Consider the following 16,951-nt stretch of genomic DNA (forward strand, 5'->3'; position numbering starts at 1 on the left):
GGCTGGAGTGCAGTGGTGCGATCTCAGCTCACTACAAGCTCCGCCTCCTGTGTTCTCACCATTCTCCTGCTTCAGCCTCCCGAGTAGCTGGGACTACAGGTGCCCGCCACAAGGCCCAGCTAATTTTTTGTATTTTTAGTAGAGACAGGGTTTCACCATGTTGGCCAGGCTGGTCTTGAACTCCTGACCTCAAATGATCCACCTATCTTGGCCTCCCAAAGTGCTGGGATTACAGGTATTAGCCATCTCGCCTGGCCATAAGTTACTGATAATTCTTATTCCTGAAATGGGAGAAGAATCCTTATTATGTGTGTATGCATGTGTGTGTCTCCTTACTTTTTTCTTACTCAAAAAAACAGTGTGTGTTGGCATAACCAGTAGATTGGCACACAGTTGATGAGAATACTGTAGCCAGACTAGCTCTCAGGGGAACAGTGCCTTCAGGGGCAGTGCTGTGCCACTGTCTGCAGAAGTTGGAATCAGGCCCAGTGTTGTTGAACACACTGAGGAAGCTGGCAGAAGACCCCGAGGTGTAATGGGCAGGAGGGAAGCATGTGGGCTGTTCATGACCATGGAGCTTTTCTACAGGAATCAAGCTTTGCTGTCAGCTCCTGACAGGTTCCTGGTAGTGTCGTCTATTTAAAGATGAACCCCACCTCCACCACCCACACACAGAGAAGTCTTGATTGCAGTTCCTGTGTGGGTCCTCTGGGTGTCTTCACACACACAGATTTGTTTATTATTTTAAATGAACTTGGCATTTCTCTGAGGCTGGTTTAATGGTGCCCATTAAAGAGGTGGCAGCTCCAGAGTTTCGTCATTGTAGAGCTGGCATTTTACCATGTGAGGAAGTAATTCTGTCTTCCTACCTGTGAGGCTTATTTTCTAAATCTCCAAAACTGGAGTGTTTTTAGTTGCAATGGTAAAGCTGAAATAAATTTTTATGCACTAGTTTCTGTTCACCTAAAAGGGTAAAGAACTTTGCAGATTAGAACTACAGTTGACCTTTTTCTAGTTCTTCCACTTTTTTTTTTTGAGACAGGATCTTCCTGTGTCACCCAGGCTGAAGTGCAGTGGTGAGATCATAGCTCACTGCAGCCTCTAACTCCTGGGCTCAAGCGATCCTCCCACCTCAGTCTCCCGAGTAGCTGGAACCACAGGTATGTGTCACCATGCCCAGCTAAGTTTCATATTTTTTGTAAGAAACGGTTTCGCCATGTTGCCTAGGCTCTTTTCGAACCCCTGGGTTCAAGTGATCCTCGCATCTCGACCTCCCAAAGTGCTAGGATTACAGGCGTGAGCCGTCACACCTGGCCTTCTCCACTTCTTTCTGTGTCCCCTAATCATGTTGATTCTGGTACCAAGATAAAGAAGACCCTAGTGTGGAGAGATACAATGCATTTTTGAGTTGGGTTAAATTGATTAAATGACTTACTTGATGGTATTGATAAACTCTAAGGCAGAGATTCTCACACTTGGCTGCACATTAGAATCTCTTTCAAAAATCCAGGTGCCTCAGGCCTACTCCAGACTAATTAAGTCAAAATCTCTGAGGGTGAGACTCAGGTATCAGTATTTTTAAAACCTCCTCAGATGCTTCCAACATGTAGCGAATTTAAGAACCAGTGCTCGAGAACATGGCTCTCAACTGGGGGCAGTTTTGCCCTGCCCGCAAGAGACATTTGGTAATATCCAAAGACAATTTTAGCAAACTGGGAGGGGTTTGCTGCTGGTATCTAGTGGGTAGAAGACAGAGATGCTTCAAAGCATCCGACAATGCACCCAACAGCTCCCCATAACAATTATATGGGCCAAAATATCAGTAGAACCAAGGCTGAGAAACAATGTTCTAGAAAAATCAGGCTAAAGAAATGCCAGAGCAATGTATATGCCTGTTGTGAGGAAATAATAGCATGTAGAACTTTACATTTTTAGCCACCCGGCAAGATAATAAAAAGGAAGTAGTTTTGCCTCTGCCCTTTGAGCCTCTTCTGCGTCTGCCATCATGGAGGCCTGTCCTTGTGGCTGGTGCACCTCCTGGTTCCGATTTCTTGGGTAGGACTTCTTCCTGTAGTCCATAAATTTATTGTAGTTGAATGGCTTGGAAGAAGACCCAAGTTAAGAACATTAAACCAACAGAAATTGGCCAAAATAAATAATTTTTAAATACGCTTTTAAATTGTTTGGCCTGATATAAAGTTTTCTAAAATTACAGAATGAACCATTTGAAAGTGATTATATAAGAAATTATATAAGAAATCTGATTCTATGTGCTGTAGAGACTTTTTATTCTTTCTTCCTTTTGATTAGATAAGGGGAGGCTAAGAAAGGCATTTTTTAGTTGTATCAAAATCAGTTTTCTTTAATTTTGAGATATTCAGGATGCTTTCATAGCAGGTTATATTGACCTATATTTATCATCAAATATTTACCTTATATGATAATAATAATAATAATTATTATTATTATTTGAGATGGAGTCTCACTCTGTTGCCCAGGCTGGAGTGCAATGGCGCGATTTCAGCTCACTGCAACCTCCACCTCCCAGGTTCAAATGATTCTCCTGCGTCAGCCTCCCAAGTAGCTGAGATTATAGGCACAGGCCACCATGCTGGCTAATTTTTGAATTTTCGTAGAGACGGGGGTTTCACCATGTTGGCCAGGCTGGTCTTGAACTCCTGACCTCAAGTAATCTGCCCGCCTTGGCTCCTAAAGTGCTGGGATTACAGGCATGAGCTCCTGCACCCAGCCCTACCTTATATAGTTGATATCATGATCTTTATTTCCTTTGGACACATCCACTTTTCCAGAGTGTGGGACACATAAAAGATCTTCATCATAAATAAGTTGTGTTTTTTTCTTGTATGCAGTTGTCAAATTTAGTCTTTAATCAAGGTGGTGAATTTAATTGACTTACCACCTTGATTAATTATATTAATTAATTATAGTCAAACATTAATTATAGTCAAACTGTTTTCTTCCCCAAAACTGATCAAAGTAGTCACAGCTCTTGAAATGCTCTGAATTCATTGATCTTTTGCAGGTGATTGATTGACACTTCTTTTTTTTTTTCAGTTTGTCCCTTTAAACGGGGATTTCAAGTGGTACCTTTAATGCTCTATATCAGCCTTTTGTTCTAGAATGGATTTCTTTTTGAGACAGGTCTCCCTCTGTTAGCCAGGCTGGAGTCTGGAGTGCAGTAATGTGATCACAGCTCACTGCAGCCTTGACCTCCTGGGCTCCAGCAATCCTCCCACCTCAGCTTCCTGTGTAGCTGGGACTATATGCATGTGCCATCATGCTTGGCTAATTTTTTTTATTTTTTATTTTTGTAGAGACGGGGTTCCCCTATGTTGCCCAGGCTGGTCTTGAACTCCTTGACTCAAGTGAACCTCGTGCTTCAGTCTCCCAAAATGCTGAGATTACAGACATGAGCCACTGTGCTTAGCCTAGAACTAAATTGATGTACATATGAATCTGGAGTGATACCTGTTATAGTTTTTCAGTTTTCTTCTTCCTCCCCGCGCATCCTCCTGCCCCCTCCCCTCTCCTGTCCCTCTTCCTGCCCCTCCTCCCCTTCCTCCTCACCATCTCATGAACCCTTGACTCCAGCGTAATGCAGTTTATTAATTCAGAAAACATTTCAGAACCTACCATGTGCATTTTGCATTAATTACTATACTGGTTTTAAAAATTGTTTTAGCCTATTATAGGGTTATTTGAGACACTAAGCCAGTACTCTTACGTGTTTGGGTCCCTTTCACTTCCAGTGGTTGGAGTGTTTTAAAATAAGACTAGAAGAATAACAGCTCATATGATATTTGGCATGAATACTCCTTCAGTTTTGGAACAACATACCTGTTTCTTCATTGAATATTAGCAGTGACTCCATAATTCAAGGGATACTTTAATTGTAGTCTAATCCTGGCTTTTGTAACTGTGCTTTTAACTTAATTTATAATTGCATTAAAAGTATTCTTGGCCAGGTGTGGTGGCTGACACCTATAATTCCAGCACTTTGGGAGGTGAAGGCGGGAGAGTCACTTGAACCCAGGAGTTCAAGGCTGCAGTGAGCTGTGATGGCACTACTACACTTCAGCCTGGGCAATGAAGTGAGACCCTGTCCCTGAAATAAGATAAGAGGAAATAAAATAATCCGTTTGGATATGTAAACATTTAGGTTTTTCTTCTGGCTTTGGAGTTTGTATTCCAACATGAGGTTTCGAGAAAATAATCAGTTAATACTGTAGAGACCCTTTCCTAAAAACTTGATTTAATGAGAACATTCCAACGTGTGCTTAATAACACGGCAGCTGTTGATGGTCAAATTTTCTCCTATCTGAGAGTCTGAGTGAGTGTGCATATGTTGAGTGTGTGGTGTGTATGCGTACACACATGTTGTGGGAGAGTTCTCTGCTAGAATTGGGGAACAAGATGGAGAGAAAGATAATTAAATGAGTGCTTAAGGATTGAGTGGATTAAGTCCAACTAGCCTGGAACCTCTCTGGTTTCTTGGTAACCAGGATTATTATGGGTTATTTCTATGTATATTGGTGCACCTTTTATTCTATTATGCTTGACAATACCTTCTTTATGTTAAAGAACGCCGGGGTGGATTTGTAGCCCATGTCTAGATATTTTCTAGAATAGAATCTGTTTGTCCATACATGTGAAAAGAACTGGCTTGGTTTAGGGAGTACATAATTAACAAGGTGGGACAGGAGTTACTAGTTTTCATTTGTTTGAAAGATGTGAAAGAGGGATTAGACATGTTCTGTGTATCCCGAAGGCACAGCACCAGAACCAGTGGATTGAAGCACAGGAAAACAGATTTCTGTTCAGTTCAAGGAGTGTCCGAAGAGATCATGAACCATGGGTTGGTGTTGGGGTGGGTGGAGTGTAGAAATTGCCTTTCAGTGGAGGTTGTCAAGATGACTACTGGGAGGGGACACAGGGGATTCAAGTAGTGGACTGGGAGTAGACGTTGGACTAGATGATTTTTAAGGTTGATTTCAATCTAGCGACTGTGATTTTTAGGACATATTACATCTCCTGGAAAATGAAAAATGAAGATACATCTGGCAGTTGGGGAATTTCAGATTCATTGGTTCAGGGTCCCTAAAGGCTTTTTCTCTCCAACTTCTTCAAGTCCTCCTGCAATTATATTCTTTCTCTTGCACGTCAATTTCTTTCCAGTTATGGAAACATCCCTGTCACCATCAGAACATGCCTTTTTATCACCCTTCTTAAAAAACAAGTTAAAGAAATTTCTCTATTCAATGTAGCCTTCCAGCTCTATGGCACTTCTCTCCTGCCCATTCTGGCAGAACTGCTAGAAGACTTGTCTCCTGGGGTGTGTACAATCTCCCCTTCCTGCTGCCCCTCCCCACTCCACTACTCCTCAAAAACCCTTTCTGTTAAGGTCACCAAAGACCTCCATTTTAACAAATCCCGTGGCCTGTTCTAGTCCTCATCTTTTTCAGTCTCTCAGTAGTAGTTGGCATCATCCATTCCGGCCCCCTTCTTTTTCTTTTTGTAGTATGACCTTGTAACCACCCCCACCCCCTCACTTCCCTTTGAAGCACTGTCCTGACTTGACTTCCAGGGCATCACATCCCCTTTTTTTCTCCTACCTGAATAACTGTTCTCTCCAAGGGCCTCTACAGATGGAATTGCCCCAGGGCTTAGTCCTTGACTTTCTTCTCCATACTACACTGTCTCTAGGGTTCTTAACCTGCTAAAAAAAAACAAAAAACAAAAAACAAAAAACTAAAAAAGACTAGACTTGGCTGGGCACGGTGGCTCATGCCTGTAATCCCAACACTCTGGGAGGCCGAGGTGGGCGGATCACAAGGTCAGGAGATTGAGGCCATCCTGTCTAACACGGTGAAACCCCGTCTCTACTAAAAACACAAAAAAACTAGGCGGGCGTGGTGGCCGGTGCCTGTAGTCCCAGCTACTCAGGAGGCTGAGGCAGGAGAATGGCGTGCACCCGGGAGGCGGAGCTTGCAGTGAGCCGAGATTGAGCCACTGCACTCCAGCCTGGGCAACACCGCGAGACTCCATCTCAAAAAAAAGACTAGACTTGGATACCAAGTCTAGTTAATTGAGAACCTTTGGGGAAGACTTGTGGGCATCAGTTTTTGTTTTGTTTTGGTTTGAATTGGTTTTTTTTGTTCATATTTTGTTACTGGGTATACCAGCATACAGCCAAGATTGAGAATCTGGATGATTTCTAGTCCTGGAGGATAAATACCAAATACTAATAACTTCCAAATTAATGTATTTAACACATTTTTCCCAAACTCCAGATGTGATTATTCTGTTGTCTGTTTTACATTTCCACTAGAAATAGGCATCTTGATTGCATGCCCCTTACCCCACACTGGCTCCTTCCTGGGTTTGCCTTTCGTGCATGCAGCTCTCAGGCCACAAGCCCAGGAGGCATCCTGATTCCTCTGTTCACTCATCACACAGCTCACCTGGCAGCAAGTTCTTTCCACTTGCCCTAGCAAATACGCACATCCTAAATCTCACTGCTTCTTCTCCCACCATCACTTCTCTTCTGGGTAGCCTCAGAAGCCTCCTAACTCCCCTGTGCTCTTGCACTGTCACTCTCAGACAGTCTTTGTGCAATGAGAATGGTCTTATCGCTGATCACAGTCATTCCCTTGCTCCAACCCCCCACGGCTTTCCATTCCAACGGACAAACTCCCCACTCCTTACCAGGAGCTACAGGCTCCCCTTCATGTGGCCTCTGCCCAATTCTGCTACCTAATTTCCTCCCACTCCCTCCTTTCCTGCCTCAGTCAGGCCACACTGACCACCATGCTGTTCCTCAAACTTCCCAAGCTCTTTCCTCCTACTTCAGAGCCTTTGCACACACCCCTTCCTCTGCCTGGAAGCCCCTTCCCCATAGATTGTTCCTTGGCTCTCACTCTAATTTTTCTCAGGTTTCTGCTCAGATGTTACCCCAGGAGAAAGCCTATCCAAAATGCTCCTCTCTCCCACCCACTCTCTAGCCCCTGCCTCTGGTTTGTTTTTTCCCTCCACAGCGTTTATCTCCACTCAAAATCCTGTTTTTCTAGCTATTTTGTTAGAACTTTTGTCACTGCTCTATCCCCAGCACCATCAGCAGTGCTCACACGCAGTAAATGACCTATACATACTTGTGGCTGAATGATGAAGTGCTACTCCTTGAGGGGTGGTCCCAGGACCTTGGCATTTCATCACTTCTGTGGCCCTTGGCCCCTTTTCCAGCCTCTGAGCAGACCATGCTGGCTATGGCCAGGATCTCCTGCTAAGTTTATCTCAGAACCTGCTCTCTTCTTGCTGCCTCCCATTTGGCCCCCTGCTGTTTACCAATAACTCCAGAAATACACAGGCGTGGAGAAGTTGAGCAGCCTCTGGCATTTTAGTGCTAGGTGGGGACCTTTCACTTCTCTTCCTGACCATTCCAAACGAGTCCATGCTGCTCCCATTTCTGTAGACAGACTGGTCCTCCATAATCCACTTTCCTGATTTTCCTCCCCGTTTTCTCTGTGCCCCTCCTTGGTCTTCTTTGCAGGCTTCTTCCTCTTTGTCCAATATCAAAACGTTGGTATTTCTTAGGCTCTACCTGGATTCTCTGCCCTTCTTATTCTACTCTCTCCCTGGTGACCCCGCGCATTTCTAGGGTTTCAGATTCTCTACATGCCGGTGCCTCCCAAACTTACATTCCAGGCCCAAGCTCTTGTCTAAGTTCTAGACCTGGGTGTCTAGCTAGAAAATGTTCTTTGATGTCTCATAGGCAACTCAAATTTGATGTGAAGAAAGCTGAACTTGCCTTCTCTTTCACTTTTCCCCTTAGTCAATGACCCAGGTAACTATCTCGAAACTTGGAAGGCTGCTTCTTCTGGCCTTACCCCTATGCCCAATCAATTGTCAGTATAGTCAGTTCTCCCGTGAATAGCTGTACACTCTATATACTGCCTGTCACTGTGCACTGCCACCAACTAAGACCAAGCCACTGCTGCCATCTCTTTCCTAGGTTACTTAAAGGACAGTTGCACCCCCTACACTTTCTCCAGTCTAACATCCTATGCTGCTATTGGCCTCATAAAATGTCCATCTGATTGCATCATCCTTTGCTTAAAATGCCTCATTAGAGTTTTGATAAAATCTAAACTTTTTAACAGGGCTTATAAGATCCTTAATAACCTGTTCCCACGCTGGCTGCATTTCTTGGAGTTTCTCGGAAATATCTGCCTCCCTCAAGCACATTCCCACCCCACCCTGCATACATACACATCACTCCTCTGGCCACTTGTTTGTCATTTACCCTAGAGTCTAACATAGGGCACAGTAAGGCCTCAATAAATATTTGTTAAATAAAGGTAGGAAGGCAGTGGTCCTGGATTTTAATTGTATGTCCTCACATTTTAATTTAATTTACCTTAAAAATGTAAATGATTCCAGAGTCAAAAGTTGCTGTTTTATTTTATAGTGCTGTGTATGTTTCCCTCCACTCTGTAGTTTCCAGAGGGTTATTAAAAATGGACTAAAAGAAGCATGTGGGCTTCTGTTAGCAAATCAGTTGTAATCTGTGTTCTTTGGCTGTTGAGTGCTGAGCTTAGGAGGCTGCCAGATGGGGACACAGGAACCAAATCATCTTTGCTTCCCAGTGGGGAACAGGGGCATAAATTGGCTGAATGGGCTTCTGCAGTAAAACTCCTTCAATTTGAGCTTGTGTAAACCAGGATCAAAATACCTGAGACTTGTTGAGACTTGTCTAGACTGTTTGTTAAACTTTCAAACCTGTTTGGGAAGAAGGCTTGGAACAACAGTGGGTTTGGGTCTTGTGAAGTAAATCTTATTCAAAGGAAATAGACAAAAGCTTAATCATGTTTAATTTGTAACATTATAGGTAAGACTGTTGGTTGCTGTTGTAATGACTCTAAAAAAGAATAGAGAATATTTTTTTCCTTAGAAGTTCCAGGTTCAATGATGAAACCCCATCTCTACCAAAAATTCAAAAATTAGCCAGGTGTGTTGGCCAGTGTCTATAATGCCAGCTACTCGAGAGGCTGAGGCAGGAAAATCACCTGAACCCAGGAGGTGGAGGCTGCAGTGAGCCGAGATCGCGCCACTGCACTCCAGCCTGAGCCACAAAGCAAGACGCCATCTCAAAAAAAAAAAAAAAAAAAAGAAGTTCCAAGTTCAACATTCCCAACTTCCCCCTCGGGGCTGGGAGCTCCTGGGTGAGGTTTCTAAGTCTCCATCCTCTCAGAACTCCTATCTTTAACTTCTTCGTGCATGGATCAGAGGGGCCTCCAGTCACTGCTGAGTCACAGGGATAAGCAAAAAGGGAATGACACACTTCCTGCCCCAAGTTCTAGGGAGTTTTTATGGTTTGTTTTTCTGTTTCGCTTTGAAAATTCCCTGAAAAGACAGAAGATTGCCCCAGCCGCCTCCTGATTGGCAGCCTCTATTTATTTATATGATTTCATGGGATATCCTCTCTGCTGTGCCTTGTAACTCACAGGGTTTTTGAAACCTTTTTTCGTTATCACAGCAGTATTACATGTTTGTGTAGTGTATTTATCAACTACAATTTGACCAATAAAAGAAAAAGAGGCACTCCTTATTGTCACTACCCAGAAAAAAATATATTGTGAATATCATCATTCCAGGCTCTTTTCTGTGTGCTTATAGTTTTCTCTTTAAAAATTATATATGGCTTAATATAATTTCTTTGCTTTTATATATTGTTTTGTAGCCTTTGTGAAGAGTTCTCATGTTATTAATACTCTGCAAGATCGGTTTTAAAGATTGCATTACTGGCCAGCCGCAGTGGCTCACACCTGTAATCCTAGCCCTTTGGGAGGCTGAGGCAGGAGAATTGCTTGAGGCCAATGGTTCAAGACCAACTTGGCCAACATAGCAAGACCCTGTCTCTTAAAAAATAAAAAATAAAAATAAAAAGACTGCATTACATGCCATATATGGATGTGCCATAATTTACTTAATCAGTCCCCATGTGGATAGTTAGGCTCTAAAAGTTTTCATATGGGGTCATTGTCATAACCCCGCGCAGTTTCCTTGCACTTGTCCACACTTCTGTCTATTTCATGGGATGTATTCCTGTAAGTGGTTCAAAGGGCCTGTGGAGTTTTAAGGTTTTTGATCTTTATTGTCACTTTGCCTTCCAGATGTTTGTCCTGTTTTACATTCCTGTCATATAATATAAACTCCTTACCATGTCCTATATGGTCTACATATTCTGGCCTTTGCCTAACTCCCAGCTGCTCTATTTTATTTAATTACTTAATTTATTAATTAATTAATTTATTTATTTATTTTTGAGACGGAGTCTCACTCTGTCGCCCAGGCTGGAGTGTAGTGGCGCGATCTCAGCTCACTGCAAGCTCTGCCTCCCGGGCTCACGCCATTCTCCTGCCTCAGCCTCCCGAGTAGCTGGGACTACAGGCGTCCGCCACCATACCCGGCTAATTTTTTTTGTATTTTAGTAGAGATGGGGTTTCACCGTGTTAGCCAGGATGGTCTTGATCTCCTGACCTCGTGATCCGCCGGCCTCGGCCTCCCATAGTGCTGGGATTACAGGCGTGAGCCACCGCGCCTGGCCTCCCAGCTGCTTCTTACAGCTTTCCTCCCCTTGCTTCCGTCACTGTAGCCACACCAGCCCCTGTCCCCTCCTTCCCCTGAAGCATGCCTGGCTTGTCCTGTCTCGGGCTGTAGCACTTGCTCTTTCTGCTGCCCAGACCATTATTCCTGTGGCTTTCAGCATATACCTCCAATGCCACTTCTGCTAGAGTGGTCTCCGTCAGAACCCCCTGTTTATTTTTGCCCTAGCACCTTTCACAATCCGTCCTTCATTTATGTATGTGCTTACTGGTCTGCTGCCGCTTTTTCCCACTGAATGTCAGTTTTGTAACACAGGCAACCCCTTATGTTTCATTTCCCATGTCCCCAGCATCTAAGTCAATGCCTACCATTCAGTAGGTACTAGGTAAATGCAGGTGGATTCATTCATGCTGAATGAATGAAGAAATCACCCTGTCGTTTAGGAATGTGTGGTGTAATAGGGCTGATGAGGTGTGTATAGTGATGGTTACCTCTTGGAGCCAAACATGGCTATCTCTTGGAGCAAAATGTGGGAAATGCTGTAAGTGTCCAAATATCACGGAGATGCAGGAGTGGGAGCAGTGACTGGCTACAGTGTCATGAAAGGCTCCATCTGAGCTGAGCCTTGGGAGACTGGCAGTGTTTTGCAGCTGGTGATGATGGAAAGAATCCGAGGGGCTGAGGAAAGCAGGTGAGCAGAGGCCCAGAGGCAAAACAGTGAAGCACGGTGGGGGCAGGACTGGGGACTGCTTTAAGTCCTATGTTGACTCATGGACTCAGACCCCTGAGCAGCAGGGAAGCATTGCGTGCTCCTCATCAGAGGGTAACATGGTGAGAGAGGATATGGAAGTGCTTTTTAAACTTAATTCTAGGTACACATGGCAGTGTTAAGGGTGATCGGGCTGTGCTTTGAGAAAATGTATCATGAGGACAACTAAGTAAGAAGCACAGGAAGTTCAGGCCAGAGGATGAGCCTGAAGGAGGTTGGGGTGATGGGGCTGGAAATGAAGAGAAGGCAGAGGAGTGTTTTGAAGGTGAGGAAGAGGGAGAGTGGGACCCACGATGACACTGAGCCAGAGAGTTTTAGTTTGAATGACTGATGGGAAGATGAGATATGGAGCCCTAGAAGAGAAGCTGTTTGGAAGTAAGAACATTTATGAATTTAGTTTTGACCCATCCCTTTACTGAATTAGTGAGCCTCTTCCAGATTAAACCAGCCCGTGTGCCCTCCTTTGTCCTGAAGGGGCTTGGGTGACAAGAAGAGAGAGGAGACAGAAGTATATACCACAGGATAGGGGCTCGGGCTCCCATGGCCTCTTCCTCCTCTGTAAGAAAAGGACTGCATTTGTGGAAAGGGGAAATGAGGCTCCAACTCCTTTCCAGGAGATGAGATGTTGTTTCCTGGAAATGTCTGTTCCCAGACCCCCATTGGGAATGATTTGCTGCCAGCCCTGTCGTTGAGTAAATTTCTTCATTTTGTTAGGCTGAGGCGGATGGGGGCGGATGTGTGTTGACTGTGGAGTACATGAACATGTGGGCTCAGGGTACAGATGGGAAGAGGCCCAGAACTGGGTGACACATCATATTTTCCCCACAAACATTCAAAAATGATGTGTGCTTTTCTTAGGGGAAAAAATCAAAAGGAAAATACTCAAGACGTTATAATTCTGATTGCTCTCTAAATTGGAAAAGGTTTTATTGTTTTGGGTTTTTTTGTTTGTTTGTTTTTTGAGACAGAGTCTCGCTCTGTTACCCAGGCTAGAGTGCAGTGGCGCGATCTCTGCTCACTGCAACCTCTGCCTCCTGGGCTCAAGCGATTCTCCTGCCTTAGTCTCCCAAGTAGCTGGGACCACAGGTGCCCACTACCACGCCTGGCTAATTTTTGTATTTTTAGTAGATACGGGGTTTCACCATGTTGGCCAGGCTGGTCTCGAACTCCTGACCTCAGGTGATCCACCTGCCTCAGCCTCCCAAAGTGCTGGGATTACAGGTGTGAGCCACTGTGTCCAGCCTGGAAAAGTTTTTGAAACTTACTTCGCAAAAAAAATTTGGTTTGAAAATAGCCACATGGGTAAAACTACATAATGAGAAAGCTCTCTGTCCTCTAGAGAGGGAATGGAGAATAGAAGTGCTTGGCTAGCATTCTCTGGATTGTTGTCTTTTCAAGAAACCACCTTCTGCTACCTTAAAAACAAAAGGAGGTTTAACAGAATGCAAATGGAAGTGAGAATGGGAGACACACAGATGAGAAGACAGCAGAACTTGGTGAGTAAGTGACCACCCAAACCAAGGGAGGAATCAGTGATGACTGAGTGACAAGGTTGTGAAGGGAGCCAGAGAGGTTAAAACAGAGAGAAAAAAATAACAGGTTGGTGATGGAGGGAGGATGAGAAATTTAACTTGGGAAATATCATATGTTCCCTTATTAGCCAGAATTTCTAGAAATTTACAGAGAAACTTACCTTACAATTGGATAGTTTTTCTTGGCAAATTGAGAGTTTAATTAGTTTAGTATTTTATTACGAGGGATCATGTTCAGTTTTACATGAGGTTTTGCAATGGAAGAATGCTATAAAATGTCAGGCCTCTGTTTATATTCAGTTCAGTAGAGAATAAACCACATTCAAATGCCAGCATATTTATTGCAGCCAGCACTCGGTGTTTCTTTGCTTTCTAAATGCTGATTTAGTGTTTTCATTGGTGGTGCAAGTGTGAAGAGAGACTTGAGCATGAATCATAGGAAGACAGACGTAGATGCTCATTCTGCAGGCCTAGGACCCAGCGAGTGCCGCAGCTGTGCTGCTCACAGCTAGTGGTGGGATTCTGGGCATGCCTTTCAGCCTCCTTGGATGGCCCTGTTTTCCTGGCTTGTGAAATGAGGTTAGATGGTATCAGCGGTCTTGCCAACACCCAAGTTATCTGATTCTAAGAGAAATTAGAAGATAGTCTTCTTTTTTTGCTTCTAACAACATTTTTACACAATTTATACTTAAAACATAGAAATAAGTACTATATGATAAAAAGGCCTACCTTCCCACACTTACCTTTTGTGCAACCCATTTGGGCGGGCAACGTGAATGGCAGCTGTGGTGATGACAGACCTGAGCAGTCTCTGCCCCTGTGCTGGCCCTCAGCAGCAGCTGTTCACACTGCTTAACTCACCACTCTACCTGGCCTTGGGAGGTCTTTTGCCTTTCTATTAAATAGAAAGGTGTTCTTCCTATTTTCCACACAGTTTGCTTTTTGTGCTTTCTGTCTGGTGAATCATGGATGCTTTTGCGATATGATATGAAGAGAAAAAAGCCAGCAGATGTAGGCTCATATCCCAGCATTCTGCTGAACAGATATGTTAACTTTATGGAGCTGGGTTTCCACACCTGTAATCCGAGGATAATGATGCCCACCTCCCAGGGTTTTGGCGAGGACTGAGTGGACCACAGTGAGAGCACCATGCACACTGTGGACATCTCCAGGTGCTTAGCAGCAGGATTTCCCCAGCCTTGTCTAGACATGGACCATGCAAGGCCATGTCCAGAAAAGGTTGGGGAAATCCTGTGCTGTGCAAGGCCTCCTTTATGTGAGAAGTGAGTCTGACCATCCGCCGTCTCTGTTAGGCCATCTGGAAAACGCTTCTGAGCATATTGTTTATCTCAGTCCCTGAGTCTCCTGGAATAATTCCTTCTCAGCCTGCCTTCCTCCCTGCTTCACCAATGACTCTTTCCTCTTTGAAGAAGAGGAGAGAGACAAAGAGGAGTAAGTTGAATAGAGGAGGGGGAAGCTATAATTAGCGCCATGGTTTAAGCAGGCCATTGAAAGAGTTAGCATGGGCAGGATTCAGCATACGAGGAGGGTACAGAGAGGACTGATGGGAAGAGAGGAAGGTTGAACAGAAAGAAAATGAAATTTATCTTGGCAGCCATGGCATTAAGCACTAGGGATTAGGGAACGTCCTGGGAATGCCAAAGCATAAAGGCCAAGGTGTTTTGTAGACATTTCCAGTTCTGTCTGAGGCTGTAGAATTAGATGAAATAAACAAATGAAAGTATCTTTTTATGCAGACACAAATGTCATCACTCTTTTGATGATTTTGTTGAATGTGCTTCTGATAAGGATGTGGGTAGCTATAAAGGAAATATTTTTCTTGGGGTATGTGATAAGCAGTTGATGAAACTAGGCCAGCGAGAGCATGTGTGTCTAGAGATTGTTCTGGGAGGGTAGGGGTTAGGCCTCATGGCCTCTCCTCTCAGCCCTGCCCTATTGTGCAGGGTCCTGCTGAATATGCTGCTTAACCTCTCTGCTCTGACACTCGCTTTGGAAACTGGGATTGCCACCCACTTTCGCTGGGTGTGGGGAGAGTGAAATGATGTAAGTGATAGTCTCTTGCTCTGAGATGCCGAGATAATGTGGAGTACACACACACAGAAGAGAAGGATCTCATTTTCTCATGGCCACCATCATGTGTTTGCAGAGAGATAGAGAAGAAGTACCAGATAAGATGGCCGCAGACTTCCCTAATGACAGCTTATTTGGTATTACTGTGACACTCCAGGCTACCTCCATGACTGTCAATGCCAGTTGCACTCTCAGGGGCTGGGGGTTAGGGCTTGGGGTACAGATTAGCCCTGCGCTTCTGCTGCAGAGTTGTGCCCACCAAGAAAAAGGCCAAGAGCCAACTATATTCCTGAGCACAAATTGCTTTCATGAAGCTAGGCCTGGACAGATTCTTCAGCCACTAGGCCACCAGGCAGGGCTCCTAGGGCTGGAAGTCCTGGCTGCCTCCACTCTCCTCCTTGCCTTGAAGCATGGGTGATGCATCCACATTGGGCAATCATCACAATGTTGATCCCTGAACCTACCTAGAGTGTCTTAATTCACAAGTCCTAGGGAAGCATGGAAGTGCTGTGCATAGTCATATCTACAAAGAGATATTAGCTTTTTTTTTTTTTTTTAAACATAAGGCTATTCTGTAAGGTTTGACTGCTTCATAAATACTTACTTGAGAATCTCCCTGCTCTCTAGCCTATGTCTGTGATGACTCTTCTTTGTTCCCAAATCTAGTAGGATAAGCAGGATGCTAACTGCTGGGACTGGTTTAAACAGCACACTTTGAATAGATCTGGGGATATCTTGGGCATTCTAGTCTCAAGTGAGAGAAAAGGAGTGTCTTAGGGAAATGCCTGTGCAGATGCTTTGCTTTTTGTTCTCCTGTGTTTGGAGAGCTCTCTCCAAAACCAGGAGTTTCCTGCTGGGTGTAGAGGTGCCCACTGGATACATGAGGCTACCATGTCCTCTGCCCTTGCCTGGTGTTGGGACCTTGCTGGTGCCTCCCCGACTGGGCCTGGAGCATGTGTAAGGGCCCTGATGCCATGAAGGCAGTTGTTTTCACATAGGACTGCAGGATTCTTCCTCCAGCCTTGTCTTCCTGCAGCCTCACTGCACTGCCCCGCCCCATCCTCCCCCAGCAGAACTGGAAAGAGTGGTTCCTAGTGACCACCTAGCCACGCAGCCACCACTGAGGTCACATTTTAGGGAAATGTGAGAGGCCTGTTCCACTGTTTAGATGCAGTATTTCTGCTCTTTGTAGCTTACCTTTGGAATTGCCAGTGAGTCACAGCCTGGGAAGTCCTTGTGATTTAGGGTCCTGCACTTCCAGGAAGAGCTTTCTCTTGACATCTTCTTTGACCCTTAGTCCCTGATGTTTTCATGGCATGAAGGGCCAGTCAGAATTTGGGGAGATAACACAAAAGAACACAAAAATATGGTTTCTAAGGTATAAATGTCATATTGCTATGAGTTAGTCACATGATAATGTAGGCCAAAGAAAATAAGAAATACAGAGATATGTTTGTAAATTGATGTTGATTTGGTATCTCTTTTGGCCTCCTTCCCAAATTAGTATTGGGCATTTGATTTTAATTTAGGTCAATAATAATGCTCATTACTGCTTGAGAACTCTATGTGCATCAGGCAATATGTTATTTGCTTCACGTGGTTCTCGTTAAATCTTAATAGCAATTCTGTGACATTGATGATGTTATTCTCATCTTACGGAAGTGCAAAATTGTTCAGGGGTGTTAAATAACTTGCACGTATACACAACCAGAAGGTGGCATAAATAGACTCTGAACCAGGCCTTGGAGAGTTTGTCCATCACCTTCCACTTTTTTTGCTAGGTGCTTGGTAGTTTCAAGGTAGAGTGTTATTGCTACAGAGTATAGAAATAAAATCAAGAAGCTTACCATGTAGGGAGAGTAAGATAGATAAACAACTGAAGATAATATAAGGACAGCTGTGATAGATACCAAAAAGTGTTACCAAGAAAGGTCAA

The 16,951-nt window shown here is 44.2% G+C and overlaps 1 protein-coding gene across 4 annotated transcripts in view; it reads left to right on the plus strand.

Annotated features, from left to right (window-relative positions):
* Positions 1-16,951, plus strand: part of TNFAIP8 (TNF alpha induced protein 8) — a 183,902-nt gene that overhangs the window by 49,830 nt on the left and 117,121 nt on the right. The gene's annotated exons all lie outside the window — the stretch shown is intronic.

This window comes from Pan troglodytes, chromosome 4, assembly GCF_028858775.2.
Source record: "Pan troglodytes isolate AG18354 chromosome 4, NHGRI_mPanTro3-v2.0_pri, whole genome shotgun sequence".
Taxonomy (NCBI): Eukaryota; Metazoa; Chordata; class Mammalia; order Primates; family Hominidae; genus Pan; species Pan troglodytes.